The 13370-nt window shown below is 39.2% G+C and overlaps 1 long non-coding RNA gene across 1 annotated transcript in view; it reads left to right on the top strand.

The window, feature by feature from the left end:
• Window positions 1-610: 610 nt before the first annotated feature.
• Window positions 611-13370, top strand: part of LOC311433860 — a 34727-nt gene continuing 21967 nt past the window's right edge. Inside the window, exon 1 of the long non-coding RNA XR_014690993.1 lies at window positions 611-875. This is a non-coding gene — a long non-coding RNA (uncharacterized lncRNA). The remainder of the gene's footprint in view (window positions 876-13370) is intronic.

The raw sequence follows: 13370 nt of genomic DNA, 5'->3' as shown, positions 1-13370 counted from the left end.
TTCCAGGCTAAAACACATGCTTAGGTTGCACAGAAAATATGAAAATTAGCCAGGTTGAAACTGTTGCTGAAACTGCTATGCTTTTGTGCTGCTGTAAATACCCAGAGTTCATGGTGTTAAAATTTGTGATAGAGAACAAACAAACAAACAAAAAACACAAAACAAACACACCACAACACCACCCTTTAAACTGAACATTAGTGAGAAAAGCAGTAGCTAGCAGAATGTTTATCCTGCCACTAATCTGCTTTTATATGACAAAACAGGAGGGAAAAAAAATTCCCTCCCACAGACTGAAAGGCTCCACTCAAGGGACGCCTCCTTTAGATAGAAAGTGACCTAACAAACCACTTGCCACTTGTGGAAATTTGAGTACAATAGTCCTGGGGATTTCATGTTGAAAATTTTACACTTGGTGCCCAAGTGCTTTGCTGCATTCTCTACCTGGGTTTTTGATGAGATGAGTTCTAATTTGGTGAATTGCTATAACCAAAATGCCCCCAGCATATGCCGTGAGTCATCAGCTCTTAGAAGAGGGTAAAGACACTTGCTTACTGCATGACTATATGATTCAAGCAAGCTGTGCGCGGTGGTGAAGTGAAATCACTTCATTTGTCAAGGGAATGGGTGTTAATAGGTGTTGGAACCTCTCCCACTTTGTTTTTAAAACAATATCCAAAAACTCTGCAGTGCACAACAGCAGAGCTGTCTAAGCATCAATGTTCATGTGCCACATGCCTGTCTGAGAAAGAAATTAAAATAAGATAAAACTTATGAAAGATTGGAGTTTTCAGGGTTGCAAAAGGACAGAATAAATCTTCACAGGTCAGATACACCATGGCTGGAAGCACAGATAAGCTCTGCAGCATCTTGGGGTAAGCCTGCAATTTTTAGCTATATTTCTGTTGTGTTATGAATTAACATGATTTTAATTTGTACAGATTTACTCTTGTAGTCTTCTACTTCTTTTCTTCCATATCCCTCTTGGAAAAGTGGCAGAAGTTGAAGAAACTCTGTTTGGTGGAGCTTCTAACAGGGAAGTGGATGGCTACGTGAGAACAGTCGACATGAGCTGATCACCCACAGCTTGAGTTTGCTTTACTTTGTGCTTGGTATCTCCTGGTAGCTTGTCAGAATAGCAATACTTTTCTGATTTCTGTGGTCATTTCTATGGCTACCTTGTTTTATCAGCTCAAAAACATAAGTTACATCCCTGGGATATCCTGGAAACAGGATTGGAGACTTCTGTATTTCTAAAATAGTATTAATATTAATAATATTATTAGTATTATAAATAATACATTATATTATTATTATATATATTATATATATTATATATAATATTATATATATTATATATTATATAATATTATATATTATATAATATTATATATTATATAATATTATATATATATAATATTATTATATATATAATATTATTGCTCTCCCATAGGCCATATATGCACAGAGCAACCCACTTACAGAGTGACTATGCTGTAGTGTTCATGCTGAGGACTCACCCTGACCCCAACAGTGGCTGCAAGCAGAAGCCCAAGACAGAGCTGGAACAGAGCAAACACGAGACTGCTCCTTCAGCCTCTGACTGTAGCTTGAGGGGTTTCTAGAGCTGGTGCATTTTCTCTGTTAGCAATCTGTAATGTATCTTTATTGAAGTGCTTGCTCTGCCTCTGCCATGGGCATAAGCTTCAAGCATTCACAGTGGCCTCTGGCAAGAAACTGTGTGAGTCTGTTGCACAATGGAGGAAGAATCACATTGTTTTGAGGATTATTTCATATCCCTTAGATTTTTTACTGCAGAATACAGAGTGCAATTAATCTTCTCCGCCTTCTCCATCAGATAAGCATGTGCTCTGTTAAGCACACACATAACAGAATATTAAATGCTTGATGAAGCTCAAAGGGAGTAAACAAAACCCTAGCCCACACCTAAACACAAGCCCATCTGCAAATGCTGTGCTGAACGTGAGGGCTCCAGCATCCTTGCTGTGGAGCTAAACTACTTTTGTTCTGTTTTAAAGTAGAACTCCCTGTTCTGAGCCTTTGTTTGGGTTTAGACATTTAAAAGGCCACTTCTAAACCTGTTTTCTTAAAGACAACCTTTTTCCCTCCATCCCTGTTTGTTACGTGCTGCCTCAAAAGCCTGCTGGCATATTAAGCCATTAAATACAGCGTGCATGCCATTCCTACAAACCTTGCTTTCTTCTAACTCCTGCTTACCTCCAGTTTCTGTTTGTTCACTGCTCCTGGTCAGAGGCAATAAGCACGAGGAGAGAAGTGAGCACGCATACTCAGCTGGCAGTCCCACGGAGGCCTGAAGATGCAAAAATCCTGCAGGCTTGTGAATGATTAAACAACCAAGTGAAAGCAACCATTACATGAGCTCCTCTGGTACTTGCACTTGTGTGGCTCCTCTGGTTCTTGCACTGCTCTAATTCTGGTGGATTATTTTATTTGTAAAAGTCCTGATAAGTATATGCATAAATAAAGGCCTAGAAGTAAAGGAGGGTGATTTAAAAGAATGAAAGTCTTCATGTATGTGCCTGAGAATGCCTCAGATTAAAAACTCCCAAAGTCCTTTTCCCAGTCTCAATCCCTTTCACCAAAGCTTTATTTCTGAGTATATGGCCTGCAGCCATTGTAATATCCTAACTACAGAGCATGCAGCAAGAACGTTCTTAATAAGCTTCCCCCCCCACCCCCCCTGTTCTTAAATTACCAGCTAAAAACCCAGTCAATATAATAAGTTTTAGTGACCAGTAGAGTTAGATAATTAGTGTTAGGTGTCCCAGCCCCACATGCCATCTGCATGTTGAATGAGGAGTCACCTGGAGATATCTAATAGAAAATAAAAGGTTGGGGGGGCAAATCCAATGCCTCCCCCTAGAGTTGGGAGGGGGTTGTTCAGCTAAACACCTCTCCTTTGTCTTGCAGGGTGGCGTGGAGGCTGTAGCACTCATTGTGCTTACACAGGGCTTAAGCATTCAGGGCTTAAAATGTTGACCTAGAAAAAGAGAGTGTAGGCTTGATTCAATTTTCAGCCAAAAATGTTTCAAGACAACATCTGTCAGGTTGTGGTCCTAGACACTCATCTGCCCACAAAGACGCTTTTATTTTAAAGAGCCTTAACAAGTCAAAAACATCTTAATGACCAGGTAGCACAATACCAGGCTCCTTCTCAACCTAGTTTCTAGATCCCACCATCAACACTTCTCTTGTACTTTTCCTTTTTCTTGTCTTCCCCTATGCACACTAGCTCAGCTCTGGCATACTTTTGGGGGAATGACTTATTAATAAAACAACTTGCACATTTTATGCTCCTTTCCAAAGCAAGCAGTCTCATGAGAACATTATACATAATATTATATATTTTGCATATCTCATTATGCAAAAGATATCACTACAACTTCTGGCATTTCAGAAATGAGGGAAATGGTGGCATATGCTCACATAATAATATAAGTAACTCAAAGTCAACAAGTGGTATTTGTGCTGTGAAGCCTAGACAGTCTACTGTGAGCACTGTTGAAAATTCTGTCCTTGGTGGCTGATGTGTACAAGCACTCACTGCTGGCACCACTGACTCCCCAAAACCTGGGTAGGATTTTCTATCTCATCTCCTTCTGGGGCTGTCATCTGTCATAACAGACAAAAACATGTATACATGCAATTTGTGTTTTATTCAACAGCTTGCAAACATTTGCCAGAAAGAAGAAAAATAGGATAAAGAAAAGATATTGCAGCAGAAAGAGGGAAGATTGGCTGTTGCTTTACCAAATAGGAAATGTCTCCTCTCTTCTCCTTCTTAGTCCTCCATACAAGATACTCAAAAACAGCCAGCAAAAGCTATAGTCCATAATGGAAAAATATTACAAGTTTATAATGTAAAGAATTTGTTTTTCTTGCTGTCTTTTTCTTCTTTCCACCAAATAACCAAATCATTTAAGTAACAATTTAAAGGAGAAAGCTATACCTTTAGTGGCAGAGTAGTCATTGAAAACACCAGTTTACTGATAGATTTCCAGAACCGATAGTTTTGCGGAAAGATGAAAAGTGAAGAGAAAAGAGAAATACAAGTGCCTTTACAACCGTCCCCACACTTCTTCATCTACCACTTTCACACAGCTGGTGACGCACCTGGGGAATCCTGAACTGGGCTGAAGTCCCTCAGGAAATATAACCCTGAAAAACAGGGCATACCAAATCATGACCTGAAGGTGGATGCCAAGGTGAGGGATGGCTTTTCAGTTGTTGGGGGAGTTCATTGCAATCTCTGTCTTGCACAGACAGGCCTCACTCTCCTGGTGGAAAATGCCTTCATGAGCAGATTTGATGACAGCCTCACAGTAGAGACTGACCCCTCACCTCAGCACTGTAAATGATCTTTAAATATCCCAGGCCCAAGCTACTGAATGCCTGCTGCCACAGATTTTTAGGCACTGGTGGTCCTGACCCCTCGCATGGTGCATGTCTTGCCCTCAGAGAGAAGGAAAGGGAGAAAAATAGAACCAAGTCAGTGCAGAGAGCCCATTACTCATCGTGGTGTGCTGCTGGACCAGTCAGCAGGGGCTGGTATTAGGGGGAGTTTATAGAAATGGCAGCTGTTTCGGCCTGGCACAAATATAGAGGCAGATTAAGGTTTAAACAAATAATGTGAACTCTCTTATATGAGTAAGGTTTTGAGAGTTGTCACAACATGTATTTGGGATATTGCAATGAAACTTGCTATTTAATTTTGCAAAAATGGAGAAAACAGCTTGAGAATGTAATGAAAGTCATAGAAAGTGAGGCAAAGTGCACCAAGAGAAGAAAATACGCAAACACTCTTGGGCTTGTTTGGGTTGGCAACTGTGTCAAAGTGTTCCCAGCAGCACCAAGAAGGTAGAAATAAAAGGCTCTGGCTTTACAGATCCTTGTGTTTGTGGCATCCCAATAAAAGACTCAGTCACCCACATATGCACCAAAGTCTGCTGCCTATGTACAGTTCCAAGCACAAAATACTGTTTCAGATTTTTTTTATTGTGTTCTGTGTCTCACTGACTGAAAAATATGCGTGGTATATGGTATTTGCCAGAAATACACAAATGAAGATCCTGTTTTAAATATCAAGTTCTGTGATGTTTACAATATGACTTTGCCATGGGCTTGGTCTTTTATAGTATATGATAATGCTTTTGCATTTGGCAAAAAGCAGCTGTTTACCCTGCAAGTAGCCATTTTGTGACTTGTAGATTTTCTTAAGTTCAGCTATTTTCTCTTCTAATTTCTCCCCTGAGATATTCCTGATGGAATAATGCATTCCCCTATAATAATTTTTCATATCACAACATCTAATATGAAGGGGAAAGATGGATGAGACTTTCCTATGGTTTTCCTCATATCTCATCCCATTTTTGTGATTATTCCGCATGGGGGATCTTGACAAGGGAGGCCAGATGCCCAGGTAGCATTTTGCAGGGAAAACCCTTTTCTGTGGAAAGGACAAGTTCTTGCAATGCCCACCTGAAAAGGCTTTTGCCTCAACTGCGCATGGCAGGGCAGAGCTGGGCCAGGACTCTGTGGCCCCAGGGCACCTTGTAGCACCAAGTGACTTGGTTTCCTCCACCTTCATTCATTCTCTGTCCCTGCAGATTTCAGGACACTGACCTCAGTAACACAGGATTTGTTCCTTTTATCTCTCCAAAACTGGATAAAAATTAGTACCTGTGGAAACTCAGATTTCTTTGTATGGTTTTGTGCAGGGACAAAATTTTCATTTCTCTGTCTATAGAGCAGCTGAGGCAACAAGCTCCTTTCGCTGCTGTAACTGGATGGTGTGTCTGTAAAGTACTTACATGTTGAGAATGGGGATGTTGAGAATGCAGATGCTGAATATGTATCAAGTGTTTATGGAAAAATACATGCAAACCCTGAAAATCTGAAACACCGTTTCAGCCAATATTTGCCATGCTTGAATTGATCATTCCTAGGCGAACTGCCCTTTATCTGTATTATTTCATAGTCAATTAGTAGAAGACTGTCAAGCTGGCTGACTGGAAATCTTTGCTGCAGTCTATCCACAAAGGGCAGGGATGTGAACTCATGAGGGGAGTTCACTCCGCTCATTGGTTTTGTCACAGCTTGAACAAGCCAGGTGCAGCACTGCTTACTGCTGGGACTGGGGTGTTCACACCCTGCTGCAGGTGGTTAATTTGGTCAGGAAAAGATGATTGTAAAGATTAACACAAGAAAACAGGATTGTACCCTGCTTTGTAGTGTAGGTTGAAAATTTCACTGACGTCCTGGGACTTAGCACTGCTTTGGAAGTGCAGCATCTGGCCTGTATGAAATACAAATGCATGCATGTGAAAAAGATACAGTATACAAAGAAAGAACTAAAAGATACAGATGAGAACGATGCTTTCCCAAAAATATTATGGATTTAGATGTTGATCAACACATCAGCACCTTCTTTCATTACTTACTAATGCACAGAACTGGCAGTCCCAGAAGAACTGCTGTAACAGCCTTCACATGCTTCCAGTACATTTCTCTTAAAGTGCCTCCCAAATTAACTTGACTTCAGCTCTTACCCCTCTCTCCCTCTCTTCTCAAGTGTTCCCTTGCTATGCATTTGTTTTATTTTTGAGATGCTGCAGTTTCTATTGGTCTTTGAGAAAAAGATATGGAGAACCCCCATAAGGTTTTGAGCAGCCTGACTTGCAGGGCTTCATTTTTAAGGATGTAAGTGATAGTTTTAAAGAGTTTTCCTTGTGGGGCTGTTGAAAACTTTTTTTTCACCTTAGAGAGGATTTTTTTTTTTAATGTTTTTAAAGTGGAATTTTCATTTTCATTTCTATTGCTTGGTCAAAATGAAACTGAGCTCCAAGGAAGGTGACTTTGCTCATTCAGATTATATTGGTATGGTTTCTTACACACAAACACTCAAAGCTATAGAAGGATAAAAATGATGAAGTGTCTGACAGTGCATACATATCAGTCTTCCCAGATCTTAATTTTGGAAGGACTAGGGTGTTTCTGAGTTAGTCTTTCATCAGACTGTCAGGACATTATTTGTCTTATAAACTATAGGTTCTATTTGCATTTCTGTGGCATCTTCCATCCCAAAGGACTGACAGCTTTTCACCTTCTATCCATCTGGTCTGTCCTCACCCTCTATTGAAGTACAGCTGCCACAGTCTCAGGAGCACAAGCAGGAAATGTGTTTAATTGTGTGTAACAACAGTGGCCCACAGTGAAAGACAGAAGCAAGGCAGAATCCAATAGAAACAGCAGGGAACCTTTAGATAAAAGTGTAGCCAAAAATGAATAACTACTAATAAAAAAAATCTGAACATATTACATCTCATTTCATCTCTTTCCCTACCTGTTTTAAGCCTATTTGTATTATAGGTATTGTGTGGAGGGTATCCTGTCTACCTATCCCACTCTGGAGCTAGTATTTTGATAAATACCATTAATTTCGAACTGATTCTGAATTTTCTTAGGTAGGAAATGCTTTCTGAGTCTCAGAGGTACTCCTTGCATATTATCAGTGGGTACCAATGTTCCCCAACCCACATACTCATCCCACCAAAACCCAGTCTCCCTAGATAGCCCAAGTCACGACTGTCAAATTCATGGTTACTGCTGAAAGTGTTGATCATAACAGCAGTACCCTGTTAATGCATGACAGGTACATCAGTGAATGGGTCAGGATCATCTCAGACTTCCTGGGGAATAAAGTGGTTCAGGACCACATGAGCACAGATGTTCAGGGGCTCCAGCTGCTACAAACTGCTAGTAGCTTAGCAGCAGCAGTATTTTGGGACTTCTTTTCAATGCTGCACGGTCAGTGATGTGACTGTGTGCAGCTTCCCCGTTGTTCTCTGCAAAAAAGCAGGGCAGCAAGCATGGCAGCCCACAACATACCTCCGATGTGCTCAGTTTTCTCTCCTGGAGGCTGCTCTAGGGGTAAATGAGAGGCAACTGAGTGGTGGTGTGCTGACAGGCATGGGCAGGGTCCTTGGCAAGTAATGCCCAAAGCAAATGGCATATCACACTGAAGGATTTCAGCCCCAATTAACTGAAATTGTAGTGAAGAATGTTTACGTAGTGAAAAAAAATAGTTCAAAGGGGCAGAAATTTGTTGCAGTCAATGAAATGCTGTTTGTTTAATGCAGAAGAAAGTAGTTAGGTCATTCTTGCAGACAGGAACTCTCAAGAGTCCTGTTTTCAGCAAGGTTATTCTGATTTAATAACACGCAGCATTGTCATGCTGAGGCCATATGGGGGGCAGTGCATGCTCTAAAGTCATCTTTAGCATTGGCCATTTTTTTAATCATCTGTGAACATGATTTTTGGGTGATTCTTCTGTCAATCTGCTGGAGGGATTTGGTGTTCGTGGTAGCAATCCCCTTCCTTCCAGCCATCTCGGTGGACTCATTTGGTGATGTCTACCAATGCAATTATGTTGAAACTCCATTAATTAATTAATGTTAGTTACTAATGGTTATGCAATTAATTGCATTTGGAATAATATAAAATTGAGTAAATAACTTCAAAGTGTTGAGTCCTATTTGGCAAGCTAATACAGCTCATCCTGCCCAATTACACTGATAAGATTTTAAACTAATTGAGCTCACACTGTGCCTCTCCATTACCTGACATTCAGAAGCATGCAGAGAAGATTAAAGGGATTCAGGGGATGGTGTGCTTGTAAAACCAGGAATAGTCATTCCTGGTTCTCATTTAAGCATAAATACATATTAACTCACAACTGAACAATACTTTGCATGGAGGTTGCCATAGAGATGAGCATTCTGAGATTTTGGGGGCTTTTGATGGCATTTCAGGTTAAAAATAAAGACCCAGGTTGCCCAGGAAGTCATTATACAATGGCAGGTGCGTATCCTGCAGTCCAACTGCTTGCTCACCACGGCACTACAGGAGCAGAGGACTTGCCATACCAGATTAAAACATTTGTTCATCTAACCTGACATTTTGCCTTCTGCACTGGTATTCTTGAGGAAGGTAGAAGGCTCCCATAATGCGTATTACCTATCTAATTATTCTAGGTGGTGTACAGGGAAGAAACATCCTTCGAGAGCCCTGCAGGCAATTAGCTTACACCCAAAAGTGTGTTTTCAATTACCCTTATTATTTCAGCATGCCAAGCAGCAAGAGGTGGTTAATGATTGCATGAAATTTTCCAGCCTATTAAAAAAATCTGCTCAATGTTACCAGAATCTTAAATCTCAGCAAACCCCATGTGAGGCCCACAAGCTGCACTAAAATCGAGGGAGGGTGAGTGACAGATCATTCATTTGCATGGCACAATTTGTCTTTTTGAGCCTCTTGCTCATACCCACAGAATCAGTCCTGAGGAACATTTTACAGAATTATGAAGTTCATCCAGAAGCAAATCTGTGTCTTCCCTGCTGAAGTGCTTGTCTTTTAGTTTGCTCTACAGAAATGGCTGTTTTTTGTTTGTTTGTTTGTTTCAGAGAAGGTTTTGGGCTCCTGAGCTCTCAGTTTCTGCTGCAGAACTTTGGATTCAGAAGGTATTGGTGGCCACATCCATAGTATGTTGATGTCTTCTGCAAAACTCTAGATTCCCAGCAACACACCCCATAATGATGGAGAGTTTCTGATATAATGTTGTGAATAAATGTTTTTGGAGGATTAATTATTTTTTATTGAATGAGAATGGGCAGTTGAACTAATCAACAGATTGACTTCTTAGAGAATAAAACTGAAGTTCATTAGGTGGAACAAATTAAATGTTGAAAATTGAGTTGTCTTTCAACAATTGTCTTTTAAAAACTTTGCAGCAGAGATTGCACTTGAACAAGTATTTCTAATGTCATGGAAAACTGGTGTCAAAGATACTGAGCTCCATGTAAATTATATAACAAAACAGTACAAAAACCATTACCCTTGATGAGCAGTGACGGGGTACAGAAAGATTATTAATAGACTTTTTACAAGAAAAGATGTAGTAAATAAGGAGTGTAACAGCTTTGAGAAATTATACATTTGATACCTATTTCAACCAGACAAGAAAGAGATCTGGTCTGGTAAGTTTCTGTCCTTCAGAGAAAGCATAAGGGAGTAGTTGACAAAGTGAGTCTGTGTTTTTGATTGTACCAAACAAATGCTGAACTTTATCAAACAGACATTACAAATGGGCTGTAGGTGAAATTTCACAAGACCTTCAGTCTCTGAAGGACATACACTCTGATTAAGATGTATTGAGTCATTACTTATTCAGTAAGAGACAGTTAAGTACTTCCTGCTAAAAATTCAGGCAAAAGGCTTTATCTTTAAGGCTCAAAGAAATTAAACTCCTTTAAGTGTAAAAGTTTCTGCTAAAACCAAAGGTAGGGGGTGAGTCCCACTCGCAGCTGAAGATTTTAATTCAATTATTTAGGATGTCAAGAAGTCAAGTAAAAAGCAGTCTCATACTTTTCATCAGTACTGATAGGATCAAATGTGCATTATATACATAAGTATTTCTCCTCCAAATTCTGTGGCAGTGCCTCCATAAATACCAGGCCTAGTCTTGGCCAGTGTCACATTTACTAAGGACTCATTTAATTACGCTGTCTTTGCAGGAAAAGACTACTTGAGTAAATGGACTAGTTAGGGAATGTGAATTTTGGTCTCTGAAGTGGATGGTGGTGTTTTAGGCACTGCCTCAGGACTCACAAAGACAGTGTCATCCTTTATATTCTGCAATGGTAGACATCTTACTTGTGGCAGGCAAAATCCAGTTGCCTCACGATGGGTCACAGCAACTGCACAGAGACAAAATATCACTTTGCCAAACATATTTGATTATTGCAAAATTATTTTCCTCTAATACCACTTTTTCCTGTAGGAGGTAGTAGGAAAAAGTGAGACTAACCGGATAAAAATGCTTTATTTTCCACGCAAGGATTAAAAAGTAAATGTGTGTTATCAATTCAAATATTCCTAAAAATGTACAAATGTAGCTTATTGAATAAAACAAATGTCAGTGAGAAAAATGGGTGGATTTACCTCTTCCATTAATCAAAGGAGTAAATTGCATTAAGATGTTGATATTTTGCTGGAACAGAAAACATGATTCTGTGAAAGACATGTAGGAAATAACCCCAAACTGCTGCAAGTCTTCTGGTAACTGCCGCCAAGATCAGCAAACATCAGAGGTAGTTGAATAATCACCAGCAGAGCAGAACAGCCATTAAACATAATGATAGAAAAGCTTCTTTTACACTCACAGACATTCACCTTTCAGTGCAATTACAAGCTGGCAGAAGAAAACAATTGGCTTTAAAACAAGATAAAGAACTAGGCAAAGAACTTGAATTTTACTGCAAGTGACTGGACTACAAGTAAATTCAGCTACTCTGCTCAGAAAAAGGAAAAAATGAGAGCAGACACTTGCACCCTTGAAAAAAAAATCAGCCTACTTTAATACTTGTCTCTTAACAAATCCAAGAACTACCCAAAATAGCCAACACTTCTGCATCTATTTTAAAGCAGATAGCAGGATCACTCAGGAGAGCTTTTAGATTGATCAGAGGGGTGCAGAGAAATGAGGGGTCATCACTGGCTGATGAGCAACAAAAGCAGGATAAGGGAGAACACTGTAAGGCTGTGCCTTCTTCCATGACATCTGGTGGAACGCTGTTGGCTTCTTAAGATATTTTTATTTTGTGAAGGAAGTTGCCAAAGAAGATGTATTTCAGTATGTATTTCAGAAATAGCAGTATTTCTCTGATCAACATCTTTAAGTGACTCCAGTTAGTTCATGCTAAAAATATTTTAAAAATATAAAAAGTATACCTTATCCCTGAGCAAGAGGGCTCAGGACTGCATATCTTCTGTGCTCTTAAATGTTTTATTTTTATATTTAGGAAAGAAGATAGACTTTTAATTGAGGTCCTCTCAAGGTATCAAAATGAGAATACCCAGAGTTTTATAATCAAAGAAAATAAATTACATGGCACGCATCAGGAACAACTGCTGATTTTGGCCATTCCAAGGTGAAATGATGGCACTGACAATCTTCTGAAGAAGATATTATGAGGATTTAATGAGAACTTTAGTGCAATCTGAATTTTTCAGAGTTAAATTTTATTATTATGAAACTTTCTGCAGGAAGCAGTTTCCTAAAGAATAAGTGACAGACAAACAAGTTGGTGGGGTCCTCAGGAGTCAGGCTAGTCCATAAATTACAATGAAAAATGAGATTTTATTTAATTTTAGATATATTTTGACACTTTTTTCTTATTGTAAGCTGCATACTATTCTCTCTCTCTCAAAGAGAAAATGCTACCATATCATAGAGATGTAAGCCATTTGTTCTATGCTGAAACAAAACCTAACAAGGTTTCAGTTCAGAAATATTATTTTTCAGCTCAGTTTCAGGAAAAAAAAATCTATACTCTCTGCTGCTAAAGGATTATCTTGTTGTGGATAATTTCATTCTCTTGGAATTCAGACCACTGTGCTGTATGGAAGGTTTAGTTTCAAGAATTCAGTAAAATGATAGGTTGACCAGATCCTTTTTGGTCATTGCTTGCATAGTAATATTTTACTGATGTATGGTTTTTGAGAATACTTCTATGTTCCCTAGGAAGTGTTTGCTCCCAACAAAATGGTGTATGTAAACAAAGAGAAATGTGAGTTTGTTGTATGAAATAGTTCATTAGCTAATTACCTTCAACATGTGTGGAGAGTTCAGGGGATTTTACAATAACCTGAAAAATTGTATTCAAAAAAAAAAAAAAAGTGTCATCATGACAGAGATGGGATATATTTTTTCAGAATAAATGTAATCAGTATTTCTAAAACACTGACTGACAGAATAATCAAAAACAAACCAGGCTTGTTACAGGCAATTGAGTAAATAATATGCATGCCTGAAATTACTTTATATACTGCACTGCGGATTGATGGTTCTGATGACTTTACTAAGAAGAATGTATTGCTTCTCAGGAAAGTGATCATCATAGTCTCCATCTCATCTCTAAGCAGGGCTAAACAGAGTATTCTTCAATAAATAAGAATAAGAAGCCGCCATGGAGCTGACTGATGGGTGGCTTTTAAAACTCTGTTGGTAGCAGTGTGAGAGGACCAGGAATTCACCATGTCCTGTTGAAGAACTCTTAGAGGACAGTGCTGAAGGACAGCTGTACCCTGCACCACTCTGGAGCCCACACAGGGACAAGGGTCCACATGTCTTGGTAATTCAGCTCCAGTATTCCAGGTATTTCATACCACCCAGGTACAAAAACAGTTTATATATTCCAAGTTATATTTGTGGATTTTATATATACAATGCATATATATGCATAACTTTCCAAATTGCATATAGTGAAATT

The sequence above is a fragment of the Aythya ferina genome (assembly GCF_964211825.1).
Source record: "Aythya ferina genome assembly, chromosome: 3".
NCBI classification, from domain to species: domain Eukaryota; kingdom Metazoa; phylum Chordata; class Aves; order Anseriformes; family Anatidae; genus Aythya; species Aythya ferina.
The sequence above is the reverse complement of the archived record's forward strand: the minus strand, read 5'-3'. Positions and strand labels throughout refer to the sequence as shown.